General features: G+C 42.3%; 1 protein-coding gene across 1 annotated transcript in view; it reads right to left on the reverse strand.

Moving 5' to 3' along the window:
- Nucleotides 1-1,314: 1,314 nt before the first annotated feature.
- The window catches only part of LOC307147356 (interferon-induced protein with tetratricopeptide repeats 5-like), a 141,134-nt gene continuing 125,776 nt past the window's right edge, over nucleotides 1,315-16,672 (reverse strand). Inside the window, exon 3 of the transcript XR_013819285.1 lies at nucleotides 1,315-1,325. The gene's annotated coding sequence lies outside the window, so the exon portion shown is untranslated. The remainder of the gene's footprint in view (nucleotides 1,326-16,672) is intronic.

Genomic DNA, 16,672 nt, shown 5'->3' on the forward strand with positions numbered 1-16,672 from the left:
AAATTGGTGTTACCTGACAAAGACCAAATTATATTTAATGCAGTGTCTAACCACTTGGTTGAATATCCCTGTGATCTGTGTAAACTCTGGGCTTTAACATCAACATCATCCTAATTGGAGCAGATACGAAAAAGTCTCATGAACTGACTGTAAGGTAAGCCACATTTCAAAGACATTTCAAGCACTCTTCGCATGTAAAATACTATTTTAAGCTGTTTCGTTTCTATACAAAGAAGAGACAAGTTGACCATAAATGACAGAAATGTTTGCATCCAATAAATTTATATATGTTGCAATTCATATATAAGGCAACAATTCCGAATCACTAACAGAGCTTATGTAACAAAACAATCATCAATGTTTCTTTTAAACAAAATCAAATTTTCAATAAAAGGATTATTATTCCAGATGTATTGGTCTTAATCTTCAAGATAACCAAGTTACAGGTTTGCATAATCAGAGGCCATATAGTGGCATGGCTGTGCCCTCGACTTGTAAATAGTATTTATTCTCAAAAATAAAATAAAATAATCAATTCAGCCATATCAGAAATTAACTTTGTTGGCAAACCATCATCATCATGCCTGTTTTCTGTAATGTGTTGTTTTTTTGTGCTGTTTTTGTTTTGTTTAGTGAAATACTTTCTTTTAGAGGGTTGTACAATTTCTTGTATAAATGTTTTTTTGTAAAGTTGTGCAAATGACGTCGACTATTTATAAGTAATTTGTAGTTTGTTGATTTTAATCTTGATTGACAAATGTACCTATAGATGAACTTTATTTTATTTACATTTTTTTTTATTTCTAGAAGAACTGAGAAAGATCCATGAACAAAGAGGTAAGATTATAAACATTGAAATCCGTTGGGAGATACAGGCTCATCAATTTAAAATCAACTTGCATGCATGCGTATGGAGCCCAAGTTAACATGTGGTTCAATTTAAAAGATGGAGTACATTCTTAAACTTACAACTCCTTTGTTGTGGAGTCTCTGAATGGCTCTGCTGTCACCTTTGAAAAACTGTTCATGTCGTTCTCTTTTTATTTATTTCTTATTCATTTTTTGCAGAATACAACATCATATCTCCCTGTTATGTCTGTGGAACAGGCTCAACAGCACAGATAGGGAGAAACAACAGCCTGCGCAGGTGTGTATTCAATTAATTCAGATTCTCACTCCTTTTGTACCTGCAGTGTTCGAAATTTCATATGCTTTAACACACATTCTCAAAATATATTTAATGAAAAACAAACTTCGTGAAGCCATTTCACTTAGATCTACGTCATAATAGGGAGGAAAAGACAACAATTTCATGCCCACTTTAACTAGTCATAAGCACGAAAACACACAAAAAAATAACTTGCTTAACACTACTAAAACCAGGTCATTGGCACAAAAGTCAACGTTTATCTGTATGCATTCCATTTGTAAATATCAATAAACTTGTCGCAAATAAATATCAGAAGTTGGAATATGTCAACTTAACATCCACATTGTCTTTCCATCAAGGTGACCAGAGAAGACCATTTGCAGCAGTTGCTAAAGGTAAAAAAAAATATGTGTATATGGGTTGAAATATTTTCCAATGTTTCCATTTGTAAATATGTTGGAATTTACTAAACTTTAACATAATACAATAGACTATTCACTTTCAGCAACTACAGGTTCATGTGTGTCATGTCAGTGATATGGAGGCTAAAGTCCAGAACTACCAGAGCAAAGTAAAATCTCTAAATCAGGCATCTCAGGAAGTGTGTTAAAGATAACAAATGAGAACCTGGTGGTCCTTCATTTATTTGTCAGATAATATTCCAGATTATGTTGAAGGGATTGTGAAGAGGAGCTAGCTATCGTGAAAGATGACCTCAACAAGCTAACTAAGGTTTTGGAAGGACTCAGGGATCATTTGGTGTCTTGAGTTCCACAAATCTACAAAGCCCATTTACACCTGGTATTAATAACTGTCTAGGGACCTAATATTATCAAACTGTAAATATCCTTGTGTTTTGTTGCCAAGAACTGGTCAGGAACCTTGAGGAAACAGTGGCCTGCCAACGAGAAAAGCTCCACCTTGGAGAAGTGGAGTGATGGAAACTTCACAACACCATTCAAGAGCTCAAGGTAAGCTGTGATGAAGACCTATGTGCTTTTGTTGGAAAAAAAAATATAAACCTGTATTATATGTGACATAAAGTGATAGATTCTAACCATACATTCATACATGAATGCATTCTGTTGTTGGCTTGGTTTAGGGCAATATCAGAGTCTTTTGTAGGGTCTGCCCACTGCTGACTGGTAAACAGTCTGATATTCTGCACATCCAGCTGCCGGCCCACGACTGCCAAAGCACTCCGAGAGCAAGAGTGGCAGGTATGGGCTACATCGAATTTCATGCCGAAACTCTCTGTTGTCCAAAAGAGGTTAAATATGTTTTTGATATATCTTTTCAGGGCATCCACTGAGTGTTAATGGTTTTGCCCTCATCATGGTTTTGTTTATTATTGGACTTTTCCTGGGTTTGTATATTTAGTACACCTTCATCGCCAGTGGAGATCTACAATGAGACTCTTCAAGATCTTCTCTACAAGGGAAAACCAGACAAGAAACCTGAGCATGAGATCAGGTAGATCTCCAACAATGAGATTACAGTTACCAACCTGACCTAACAAAAAGTCAACAATGAGGATGAGGTACTGCTCATGGGTGCTTTATTGATTATAAATGATTTGTACATCAGTAATATTGTTCGATAAGCCGTTTAACTTTAATATACCACAAAAGGAAAGAATAGATGGTCATAATTTCCATTTCATGCTGACTGCAATACATTTCCTTCCTAAAGCTTTGTTAAAATTCAGAGTAATCAGAGTTGTAATTGATTTGTTTACATTGTTCCATACATGCTTGTTGTGGTTTATTAATGTGCCTCTTTCTTTCCTCATGTCTCAGATGCACAACTTGATCATGTTGGCAAACCCGAACCGGTCCACTGCCCGCACATGCATGAACTATCACTCTTCATGTTCTCATTCTTTTCCAAGTCAAGTCACCTTTATTTATATAGCGCTTTTTACAATACAGATTTTTTCAAAGCAGCTTTACAGTGATAACAGAAAAATACTGCTACAAAGTTTGAAGAAAATATTGTCATAGTCCAGCTTAAGTAATTTCAGTGATGGTTAATTTTTGTTGTAAAAAAGTTATTAATTTAGTTAATTTACACACACATATATATATATATATATATATATATATATAGCCGCTCTGGAGAAAACAGTGATGTCATCGTCCAGTTCAGTTCAGTTCTCATTTAATGGTGTCAATGCAGGCAGATCAATAATATTGTTGAATATTAAATGTCCAGCTAGACATAGAGAGGGAGAACTCTGATTAAGACACCAAGTGCTAGTGTAAGAATCACATACTACCTGTATCTACAATAATTTGATATAATACAGTAGATAAACTGTTCTTCTTAAAGGTGTAGATGTCCAATTTAGAGTAGTCTTCATGAGTAATATTGAGTTTGTCCACACTTTTAAAGTCATATATGATATTTCATATTGATACCTGACTTTAAATGCGTATATCTATTGCTTTTCAGCCACGCTGTGTCTAGTGGATTTGGCCGGCAGTGAGAGAGTGCAGAAGAGTCAGTCTCAAGGAGAATGCATTGTTTTTGCTTGCATATTTCTATATTTAACACATTAACAAAAGGAAAAACAATATAAGGGTACAACATGATTTACTGAATTATGATTATAACTAATTTCTTTTGCTCCCTCTGTTGAAAGTACCTGAACATTTTTATTGTTTTACATTATTAATCCATGTCACTGATGCTTTGAAACGTTTTAACATTTTACCAAATGAATTGTCTCCTGTTTCAAAAGATCTGCTCACAAATCATTTAAAATCAATTAAAAAGAGCTTCAGTACAATGCAAAACAAAAACATTTAGAGATATGAAAACCAAGAAAAATGCCTACAAAAAGCATAATCATAAATTTGTTCAATAACAGGGATTATGAGAACAGCTCTTTCAATGGGACAGTTAATATCAACTTGATAATGAAAGTTCAAAACTGAAAGTTGCTGTTTTAAAAGACTTTCAAACTCATTTAGGAACTCCTGTGTCAAAATACAGCTGTCAGTTACTGATTCCAAAAAGTGCACATAGTAAAAGGTATGTCATTGCATGCATGCTACTAATGTAACTGGGTCTCGCCTGGGAGCCCAATCACCTCCAAGTGGTAACAAAACCATGTTTCCTGTCCTTATCTGATGCCAACAATCGATGTCTCACATGCCCAGCATGTTGAGACTGCGTTTGTTGGTTGGTTCATGGTCTCATTATGAGAACATGACCATGTCGGCACGCTGGATGCGACTTGCCTTCACGTAACCCCTGATTTCCACCAACTGCGGAACGGCTGCGGATCCGCTCCGGAACGGCGGCGGAGTCAATAGGTTTCCATTAAAGTCAATGTGTGTATTCACTGACTGCGGAACGGCTGCGGAACGGCTGCGTTCCGACTCCGGCGATCCGCAGCCCTCCGGAGCAGATACGCAGAGCTTCTATTTTTGCCGGATGCCGGAGAGCTCCGCAGCAATTCAGCACTTATATTGCGCGATCATAAGTGAATTCACGAGATCTCGGGGGTCCTCGTGATTTCAGCTGTTAGTTATGGCCGCAGCCGTTCCGCAACAAATCCGGACCTGGTGGGTATTGAAGGACGACGGCGCACGGAGCCGACACGCAGCGGAGCCGATCCGCAGCCGCTCCGCAGCCGCTCCGCAGTTGGTGGAAATCCGGGGTAAAGGCTAGAGCCCCCTTTGTTGTTAGCCAGCTCGCCGCTTGTGTGTAAAGCACAGCTGCGAGTCTGATAAACATTGGTGGACCTAGTGGGAGCTTTTTCCGCCGGTTAAATCCCGCCCGTTTCACATAATCGCAGTGCGTATGCGGTGCGTATTTTTTTCCGTACCCATGTTAACAGGTTAGAGCTTTCACACTGCGCGCGGATGCGGTCCGGCGATCCGTTCCAGTTGCGGTGCGTATACAGCAGTGAAGCGATCGTTTCCGCACCGAGTCTATTTTTGCTGTGCTGCAAACGCTGAATTAAAGTGACAGCGCATGGTTCGTGGTCAAAATGAACACAGATTGACATGAAAATATAATAATCTCACCATAAATGCATTTAATTAAATACTACTATTTTTTACAGTCATATTTTTACTTTAAGACCGGGGGTAAAGCCAGGGAAACTACAATTTACCTCAACAAGGCGACATAATGAACAACACTTGTCTCATTCGTGGAGGTGGAAAAACAATTTCTTTGTGACATGATTTATTGAATTAAAATTTAAATGCAAAAGAAAAGGCATGAGAGTCGGCTGTTTTTAGTCCATTTTACATTTAAAAATGTTTGCGATTTTAATATAAGTAGATGGTTAGATATTAATTAATATTTATATTTATTATATTAATATATAAATCTATATAGAAGTAGCCTAATACATTAAATAATACGTTTAAATTGTGTCTATTAAAGAGTGTATGTACAAAGAGAATCACAATGCTGACAAAACTTTTTTTTTAATAAAAGTTGCTGATAACTTCTGGATTTGAAATAAAAAATAGTGAGTATGTGTTTATGGTACAGTTCAGCCGTGGATCAGTTACGCACTGCAAACACAGCAAATGTGAAAGCACTATAGCGCGTGCTGCACCTGCACCGCGTATGCACTGCAACACGCACCGCATACGCACTGGGCGTAGATTACGCGGGGGACGTGTCCCCCCCACTTTTTATAAAATGTAAATTCGTCCCCCGCACTTTTTCATAGGGCAAGTGTGTCCACGACAACCTGAGGTTTTCGCGGGTGTGTATAGCCTACATCGAGATTTAAAATCCAAAGAGTCAAGGATAGTCTAGGCCTAAGTGACTTTCACGTTTCCATGGTAATCAGTCACTCGCGCATCACGACCACGACACGCCTATCCGCGGCCAATCCATTTTTTTCATAGAGGTCGTCGCAATGAGTTCAAAACGGCAAAAAAAAACTCTTCACTCCTTTTTCACGAAAAAGTCAAGCACTGTAAGCAAGTTGTCATGTGGTATCCGAATTGGGTTGCACAATGATGAATAACTCTGTCTATTTCTCTTGTTGAATAATTAACAAGTTTACTACTAAAAATATTCACTACCCGCGAAACGTGCACTTATTTTCTATCTTTTTTTATTCGTAATGTCTTTTATTTTCACAGATGTTATCAAAGCTCTTCAAATTAGAATAAACATGGTGATTGTTAATGCTGAATTTGTATTTTCATGCATTAACAGCCTGCTTGAATTAGGCAGCGTTGTAACGTGTACATGATGACAAACTTTAAGTTCTCTTGAAAAGCCTAACCAGAAAGTTTGAAGTAGTTTTAAAAGCTTGAAGTTTGAAGGTTTTCAACTGGAAAGTTTTAGTTTAGTAAGACAGATAGATAGATAGATAGATAGATAGATAGATAGATAGATAGATAGATAATAAATTGTATTATATAAATAATATTAATAATAAATAGGGAAATAACAGATAGCCTAATGCAAGGATGATTCTGATTTAATTTAATTTAATGTTAAGTGGTGATTGATTGCCTGTAGTTGATAATACACTGACGGTAACAAAGTTTCGCTGTTTTAGTTTGAAATGAAAGATGGAGCATAGGCTACATTTATTAAAATTAAGGAAAAAATGCCCTTTATAAAGGTAAAAAATGTATTCTGATAAGAGTGTTTTCCAACAGTGATGTAATGAAACATTGACAATTTAAGTTTGAAGGGAGCCTCTGTTTAGTCTATAGGAAATCGTGAGCTTAGAATTATAAGGTTCTATCTCCACTTTTGGTCGAAATTGAGTTTTTGACATAATCTGATCCATTAGGTGTTTATTAATGCCTGTGTGGTGTTATTTTTGTAAAAAAATATTTTGTTAGTAGTTATTAATAAAATAAAAAGGTTCCATCTCAGTTTTGCCAGCTGGGATGTAAAAACTTTGATGCTCAATATCTCGGAACTACCCTAAACGGAGATAGAACCTTATAATTCTAAGCTCACGAAATGTAATTTTGCCAAAAGAAGAACTTTTATTTTAAATAAATGTTATTTTTAAAGCAGCCTACTTCAGTGTGACATTTTACCATATTATCATGCTTAACACTGAGAATTTGAATAATTATGACCGCCGCTAGCGTAGCTAGCGAAAGCGGTCATATAGGGATTGTCAAAGTTTTTTTTTTTTTTTTTCCGTCATCTACTGAATTTTTCGTCAACGATATCAGGGACACCGAAACACCGGGGAACATGAAATTTGGTGGGCATGTAGCCCCACTAGACTTTTACGGAAAAATTTCGTTTGGTCCCCGGGGGCCACTCCCCCCCCCCGCGCTGGGCCCCCCCAAACCCAAAAAATGCAGTTTTTCCTAAATAACTACCTGAACCGTGGCACCGAGGATGAAGAAATTTTTATGGTATGTTGGTCTTAAGGGCCCACATCAACCTAGCCCATAATCGATTGTCAAAGTTTTTTTTTTTTTTTTTTCCCGTCATCTACTGAATTTTTTCGTCAACGATACCAGGGACACCGAAACACCGGGGAACATGAAATTTGGTGGGCATGTAGCCCCACTAGACTTTTACGGAAAAATTTAGTTTGGTCCCCGGGGGCCACTCTCCCCCCCCCGCGCTGGGCCCCCCCCCCAAACCCAAAAAATTCAGTTTTTCCTAAATAACTACCTGAACCGTGGCACCGAGGATGAAGAAATTTTTATGGTATGTTGCTCTTAAGGGCCCACATCAACCTAGCCCATAATCGATTGTCAAAGTTTTTTTTTTTTTTTTTTTCGTCATCTACTGAATTTTTTCGTCAACGATACCAGGGACACCGAAACACCGGGGAACATGAAATTTGGTGGGCATGTAGCCCCACTAGACCTTTATGGAAAAATTTAGTTTGGTCCCCGGGGGCCACTCCCCCCCCCCGCGCTGGGCCCCCCCATACCCAAAAAATGCAGTTTTTCCTATACCTGAACCGTGGCACCGAGGATGAAGAAATTTTTATGGTATGTTGCTCTTAAGGGCCCACATCAACCTAGCCCATAATCACTCATTTGTGATTTGCGCCCCTCCCATAAAAAATGAAAATGCAATATTATTCTGCTTTAATCGCCCCTATCTTCAGTTGAGATGTTCAGAACTGCACCATATTTCATGTGTATGATTAACTTGACATCCTCTGGGGGTATGCTAAGTTTCGTAGAATTTCATCCATGGGGGGGTATAAAATAAATTCATTTATGTGCACATTTAGTGACTGTACACTCATCGGCCTGTAGATGGTGGTGTTGAGCGAAGGGTTGCTGGTTTAGGATGATACTGTCACTAGGTTGCCAACTGTCCCGAATTAGGCGGGACGTCCCGTATTTTGGGCCTAATTTATTTGTCCCGTGCGTGACCTCCCGTGTCCCGTTTTTTGACAAGCTGATAAACCACTGACTGATACAACAGCAACAGCAGCAGTGCTGACCACGACACTTGAGAATGATCACCGACACCTGTCATCATCCAATCACAGCTTTTTTTAATCACTGTTTTGAGACAAATCATTGTTTGATTTGCGAACATCCTCTGCCGTCTGGTCGCTTCCGCTTCAAGCCGGACTCGTCTCGCGCTAACGGTAATTTCCTTTCACTGTCCACGTTTTGATGACACACACACACAAACAAACACATGCGCACACACATGTACGCACGCATACATACACGCACAGACACACACACACACAGACACACACATACACAAACACACACATACACACACACACACACACACAGACAGACATGCACATACTACTACTTTTTTTTAGGTATATACATAAACACGCAATACAGCCAAATTGCTCCACGTCATTTATTTTTGTGGAAAGCCAGTGCAGGCCTGAGCGGCGGTCATATTTTGTACCGCCATGCGGTACATCTAGTTGTAATTGTGATGATCAAATATCATAGGTTAGGGCGGTTGGCGGGTGGATTATTTATTTTTAACAGCAGATTCGGGTGACTCAAAGTGCACCAGATTAATGAATTTATCTTTAAAATGTAAAAATTTTCGACTTCCGGTGTAGGAAATGACGGAGTGAGCCCTGCCCTGCTCCCAACCTCTACGTTCCTAACTTTTCTTACAGTCCAACTAAAGTGTTAAAAACGATCCCCAACATTTAAGTATATTTGACAGTGCATCGCCGCTTTGAGAGAATGACCAGTAGATCGAAAAAAGGGGACCAGAAAGGAGAGAACGACCCTCCGAACACCGTGCTACCCGCGCTAGCAGATATGCTAGCTAAACACAAGGTTTCTCTTATGACTAAGTTCCAGGCGGAATTCAACACTGCTTTCTCCAAACTCGAGGAGCGGGTTGATAAATTCCAGAATACCCTACTCGACCACCAACAGCGTCTCTCGTCTTTGGAGACATTTGCAGATTCCATGAGCCAACACATGAAGGCCATGGAAGCAGAGCTGGCCGCAATATCTGAAGCGAACACTAAGCTACAGACTAAGCTTGTTGACCTGGAAGGCCGCTCTAGAAGAAACAACATAAGGATAGTGGGCCTTCCAGAGAACATTGAAGGTGCCCACCCCACGGCTTTTTTCTCTCAGGTTCTAGTGGAGGTTCTCAGCAATCAAATATTGAACTCTACCCCTGAACTCGACCGAGCCCACCGCACCCTAGCTCCAAAGCCGGGGCCTGGCGGCAAAGCCCGGCCCGTTATCATTCGCTTCCTTAAGTTTCAAGAGCGGGAGCTGGTTGTGCGTGAAGCTCGACATTTACGGGGCAAATTAAACTACAGGGGCTCTCAGATCCACATCTTCGAGGATTACTCACCTGAAGTCGCAGAACAACGCTCTGAATACCGGGCCGTGATGAAGCAGCTATATGACCTGGGCCTTAAACCGACTCTCCTTTTCCCTGCCAGGCTGTTCATCAGGCCCGAAACCGGGCCTTGACGCCACCTCCCCTCCCCGAAAGCTGCTCAGGACTTCATCGCTTCTCAACGTCAAAGCAGCACGAGACCCACGGAGGACGGGTAACGTAACTCGCTTAGCTTTGTGACGGTGGAGCTAGACCTGCACGACTGATGGTTTACTGCCATCTTTACTCCCTTTCCAAGGGCTAACGTTACTGTAAACTGAGGTCCGGATGTGGTCCACTTTTAAGTACTGGATGGCTAAGACACGACAACCCACTTGCTTTATCGTTTGCTGAGCTGGTAAGACTGCTCCAGGACTTATAGCCATAAATAGCTAGTGCTACCAGCTATGCTTATGCGACTATGGGGATGTGGGTGATATGTAACTTTACATGTGCGTGCGCGCGCGTGATCGTGTGTGTATGGTGGTGTGAGTATGCACGCGTTACATTCTTTTGCAACATATTACTATGTGTGTGTGTGTATGTATATGTGTGCATATGTGTGTATGTATATATGTATATACATGTTTTTTTTTCTTAATCTAGAGCTCCTTTCTTTATTTACTTTTATTTACCTATTTATTTATTTTCTTCCATTGGCAATGTTTGTGTGTGATTTTATGGTTGATGTTAGTATTTTTGTTAGGCTGCGGTGATACGTAACTCTATATGGGCGCGCGCGCGCGACCGTGTGTGCGTGGTGATGAGTATGCACGCGCCACATCCTTTTGCAGCCTATTTTATTTACGTTTATTTACCTATTTATTTTCTTTCACGGTCAATGTTTGAGTTCGATTTTTTGGTTGACGTTAGCATTCTTGTTAAGCCGTGTTGGCGGACTATGGAGAAAGATGCTGTCTGAATGACGAGTTGTTTCAGTTTGTTTTGGTAATGTTCTGACACTGGACTATTTTGCTGTTCTCGGGAGTTGGGGACACTAGGAATTCACGCGGAAGTGTATGAGACACACCGCTGTGCAATGGACACTGAAAATATTGCTTGTTATTGGGGTTTTCCAGGCCAGGGGTTTGTGTGTGTTTGTGTGTGTGTGGTTGTCATCCGGTGTGCCCTCCCTCCCTCCCTCCCTCCCTTTTTTTTTTTTTTTCTATCTCTCCTTCTTCACCCCCAATCCCTGCTTCGCCTACTCAAGGAATATCAATAAGGTATGTCAAGCATGAACAATATAATTAGATTTATCTCATGGAATGTGCGGGGGGTGGGTGGCCCCACTAAGAGTGATAAGATAATGACCCACTTACAACAACTCAAAGGTGATGTGTTTTTTATTCAGGAGACCCACCTGCGCAACAGGGAGGTGACACGACTAAAAAGGGGTTGGGTTGACCATGTTTTTCATTCCAGATTTAACGAAAGGGCCAGAGGCACCGCCATTATGATTCGTAAAAACGTCATGTTTGAACCAGGTAAAGTGGTATCAGACCTCAACGGTCGCTTTGTTATCGTGTAGCGTCTATGGTCCTAACTGGGATGACTGTTCATTCATATCCAAACTATTCACGTCGCTACCAAACATTGATAATCATCATATAATTATAGGCGGGGATTTTAATCTGGTTCAAGACCCCATACTAGACAGATCGTCAAACAAACCGCACTCTCTAAGCAAATCTGCCAAAACTTTACACGACTTCGCCAAACGACTGGGCCTCTCCGACCCATGGAGGCACACTTCTCCCACGACCAAGACATTCTCTTTCTTTTCTCATGTGCACCACACCTACACACGCATAGATTTCTTCCTTCTAGACGACAGACTGCTATCCATGATTAAATCCAGTGACTACCACAGTATCGCAATATCGGACCATGCACCTACCTCCCTTGACTTACACTTACGTGCTCACTTCAGCCCCTTCAGACAGTGGAGGTTTAACTCTTCTTTATTAGCGGAAGATTCCTACAAGCAATTTATACACTCACAGATCACTCTTTTTTTTTGAGCTGAATGACTTGCCAGACACAAACAGAGGTGTAATTTGGGAGGCTTCGAAGGCTTATATTCGAGGACAGCTTATCTCCTTTGTGTCTAACTCAAAACGAGTTGAAGCGTCACAAACGTTAGACCTGTTACAGAAAATTAAGAGCATTGATGACGAATATGCGGTCAACCCGGACCCTATCCTTTACAGAGAGCGTCTTAGACTCCAGACAGACTTTGATCTCCTATCTGATAACAAGGCCAGGCTCCGTCGGGGGATAAAGCGGGGAAGCTTCTGGCTCATCAGGCTAGAGCTGAAGCAACCTCACGGCTTATTCCTGCCATTAGAGCCAGCTCAGGTGAGTTGCACACTGATCCTGTTATTATTAATAAAATATTTGCTGAATTTTACGCTGACCTATATACCTCTGGTTGCCCCCCTATTGCGGACGAGACGCCTATCGATATGATTTTCCCCCAAGTGGACGCAGAATCAGTGAAAGACCTAGGTGCCCTTATAACCACTGCCGAGGTTCAGGGAGCCATTAATTCCCTACAGAGCGGTAAATCCCCAGGGCAGGATGGCTTCACTGTAGAGTATTACAAAACCTTTTCTGCTTTTCTCGCACCAGCCCTAAAAGATATGTACAACGAGGCTTTTCATCAGCGTCGCCTTCCGGATACCCTATCTAAAGCCACCATCTCCCTAATTCTTAAGAAAGGGAAAGACCCCCTGCTCTGCGGCAGCTACAGGCCAATCTCGCTTCTCAACGTAGATCTCAAAATTCTCGCAAAGGTTCTTGCACTTCGTCTTCAACGGTTAATGCCCTCCATTATCTCGCCAGATCAGACAGGGTTTATGCCGGGCCGACAGTCTTTCCATAACACTAAACGGCTACTCGACATCATTCACTCATCAAAGAATGGTATCCCAGATATTGTGGTGTCCCTCGATGCCGAAAAAGGCATTCGACAGGGTCGAGTGGGGATATCTGTACGAGGCAATGGATAGGTTCGGTCTGGGTGAGAATTTTATCTTATGGGTCAGATTATTATACTCATCCCCGACGGCATCTGTTCAAACTAATGACGTGTTATCCCCTCCTTTCCTACTTCGGAGAGGCACCAGACAGGGTTGTCCCCTGTCTCCACTTCTATTCGCCATAGCAATAGAACCTCTGGCCATCTGGCTCCGTGCGGAGGAAGACTTCAAGGGCATCACACGATTTGGCGTAACTCATAAAGTTTCACTATATGCCGATGACTTGCTCCTGTATATCTCTAACCCTGTCACCTCACTCCCTGTCATTTTGAATGTTTTGGAACGGTTCGGTACGTACTCCGGATATAAGCTCAACTACCAGAAAAGTGAGCTTTTGGCGATAAATTCTCTGGCTAAGCAGCTCCCACGCTCGTTATCGGCATTTAAGTGGAGTAACGACGGATTTTATCTACTTGGGGGTTCATATTATAACGACCGTGTCTGACTTGTTCCGCAAAAATTTCGTACCTCTGGTCGCAAAAACTGTAAGTGATTTCGACCGATGGGCGGTCCTACCACTCTCCCTCGTAGGCCGGGCAAATTTGATCAAGATGGTTATCCTCCCCAAATTCCTTTATCTGTTCCAGCACATCCCTGTACTCATCTCCAAATCTTTTTTTGACAAACTGGATACAGTGATATCTAAATTTCTGTGGGGCGGCAAACCTGCCAGGATCCGCAAAACGATCTTGCAGCCCCCTAAGTCCGAGGGGGGCCTGGCCCTCCCCAACTTTAGACGATATTATTGGGCAGCTAACATGCAAAAACTTTTATACTGGATGAGTGGGGACGCCTCAACTCCTGCCTGGGTACATTTGGAGCGATCAAGCGCACGCTTCCCGTTGCGATCGGTCCTATGCTCCCAACTCCCTTTGCCTTCAGGACCTGCAGGCTCGTGCCCGATTGTATCCCTCTCACTCAAGATCTGGAGTCAGATTAGGAAGTGCCTAGGTTTACAGGGTCCCTCCATCCTGACACCACTGCTCCAAAATCATGTCTTTACCCCCTCAAGATCAGATTTGGCATTCAGGGCCTAGCATAGTAATGGTATCACTAGTGTTAAGGACCTATACAAGGATGGCATATTTGCATCCTTCACAGAGCTCTCATCTCTTCACAACTTGCCAAAATCACACCTCTTCCGCTTTTTTCAGATTAGAGATTTTGTTAAGAAAACATTTCCCCACTTTCCAAACCGCCCCCCCAAAACCCTGACTGACTCCATCTTGGCGACAGACCCCAATAGTAGAAAATGCATTTCTGTATTGTACGAGTCACTGGGATCGACCTCTGCAAACCCTGGTGCCCTTTCAAAAGCCGCGTGGGAGGGCGACTTGAACATGGCTATTACGGACGTACAGTGGGGCCATGCTCAGGTTATGGTTCATTCTTCTTCCATATGCGCCCGTCATGGTCTAATCCAATGTAAGATCCTTCATAGAGTTCATTACACAAATGCAAAATTGTCTAAAATATACCCTAATGTCCGAGATGCCTGTAACAGGTGTAACCAGTCCCCTGCCAATCATATGCATATGTTCTGGTCCTGCCCTATACTGACAACTTTTTGGACTAACTTTTTTGACACCTTGTGTAGAGCCTACGAACACACTATCCCTCCCAGCCCTTTGTCAGCCATTTTTGGCATTTCCCCAGACACTGACCTCCCTGGCATTTACATCGTTGCTAGCCCGAAGGCTGATTCTGCTCAACTGGAAGCTTCCCCGCCCCCCCACACATGATCGTTGGATTAGAGAAGTGCTTGACAATCTGAGGTCGGAAAAGCTCAGATCCTCTTTGAAAGGCGCTACATCAGCATTTCTGGGCACGTGGAGCCCTTTCCTGGGGCTGGTTAATTCCCTCAACCTGTCCCCTGATTTGGAGGTTTGAATACCTACCCCCTTTTTTTCTTTTTTCTTTTTTTTTTTCTTTACTGATGAATGTCTGTTGGTATGCATGGGTCTGTGTGTCTGTCTTCGTTTATGGGCCTGTGTTGGGTTAGTTCACGGGTTGGGTTGGGTTTGGTTGGGTGGGGAGGGGATCGGGTCCAGGTGTCACTTCGATCCCATTTTGTAACGTTTATTGTTAACTATACATCTGTTACCTGGTGTTGGGGAAAAAAAAGGAAAATCTACTCAATAAAAAAAATTGGGAAAAAAAAAAAAATGTAAAAATTTTCTTCCGGGGGGGCATGCCCCCGGGCCCCCCTAGAGGTACCGAGCTACACCCACAAACACAGTAGGCTATATAATGGTCTGTGAAAAATACACATTTTATTATCTTATTATTAAAATACATGATCAGGATTACCACCTCCGCCTAGTTTGGAGCCAGGAAAAACCCTGCATGTGCGATATAAAGTACTGAACATCTTTCTTTCTTTCGTTCTTTCTTTCTGTTTTATTGCTTTAAAAATAAATAGCATATTAAGCCAATTAAGCAAAAACCTGTCAACAAAAGTCTGAAAAAAAACTGGTATTACACTTGACATTCTGTCCCCCTCACTTTTGAAATGATGGCTACGCCCCTGCGCACTGCAAACGGAGTATGTGTGAAAACGGGCGTAAAATCCCCACGGATCTCCCGCTCCTCTAGCGTGTTGCGTGCCGTCGAGTTGCTAGGTGACAGCGTTGGTTCCTATCACAGCAACCCAGCACATCATTTGGTGCTCTGAATGAGGATCAGATGTCCATAGCTGCATCGGTGAGTGGGCTATTGTCCTCTGGAGAGGAAGATGACACTGAACTTCCCCCTTGGCGGTGTTTGCTCATGCTGAATCAGATTTAGAGATGACAGCCATGCTTGCCTGGGCGCTCGGACTCATTCTGAGTGATCACGGCTGGATGATTGGTTTCTGAGTTTTCCCAGTTTTGCCCCGCCCCCATGCCTTTCTCCCCAGAATTGCAAGAGTTTTGGCAGTATTCAGGCAAATTAGTGCCAAAATCTGTTCAAAAGTTCTTCCTCTTTCACTACCCTCGAATGTGGGGCAGTCAGGGGGTTTGTAGGGATTCCTCAGGTGGAGTGTGCAATTGTGGTGCATTTATACCTGCAAAGTGCCGCCACCTGGAGGATTCATCCAAGACTCCCGGCCATCACCTATGAGACGATGGCAGCTTTGGCTTGTAAGCCTCACAGTGCTGCAGGCCAGAGCACTCATAATGCACAAGAGTAATTCTAAGCCGGGGTTGATGCAGGACCTGTGCATGGCGACTGACCATGACGGAAGTCATGGCGTGGTCCCTCGACCAGACTATGTCCACCTTGGTGGTCCAGGAGCGCCATCTCTGGCTAAACCTTGCAGAGATGCGAGATGTCGACAGTGCACTTTCTCGATGCTCCCATCTCGCAAGGTGGCCTCTTCAGTGACACTGTCAAGGACTTACACAGCATTTCTCAGCAGTTCAGAAGCAGACATCTCTGCCACCGCAGTCGTCGCGGGCCAGTCTGCTCGTCTCCAAGGATGCCCCCCTGATAGAAGCACTCCGTCCCGACTCGACTTGCTGTGCAATTGTGGTGAGCGGCAAAAAGGACACTAATGTACAAATAGAGCAAGATAAAGAGCAAACTACGCCACCCCGTTTCTGTGAACGGGGAAATTTCTATCCAAAATAGGGCACACAGGTTCGTTACCACGGAAAACAGGAGACGTGGATATAAATAAAAAATACTT

The sequence above is a fragment of the Squalius cephalus genome, assembly GCF_949319135.1.
Source record: "Squalius cephalus genome assembly, chromosome: 19".
NCBI classification, from domain to species: domain Eukaryota; kingdom Metazoa; phylum Chordata; class Actinopteri; order Cypriniformes; family Leuciscidae; genus Squalius; species Squalius cephalus.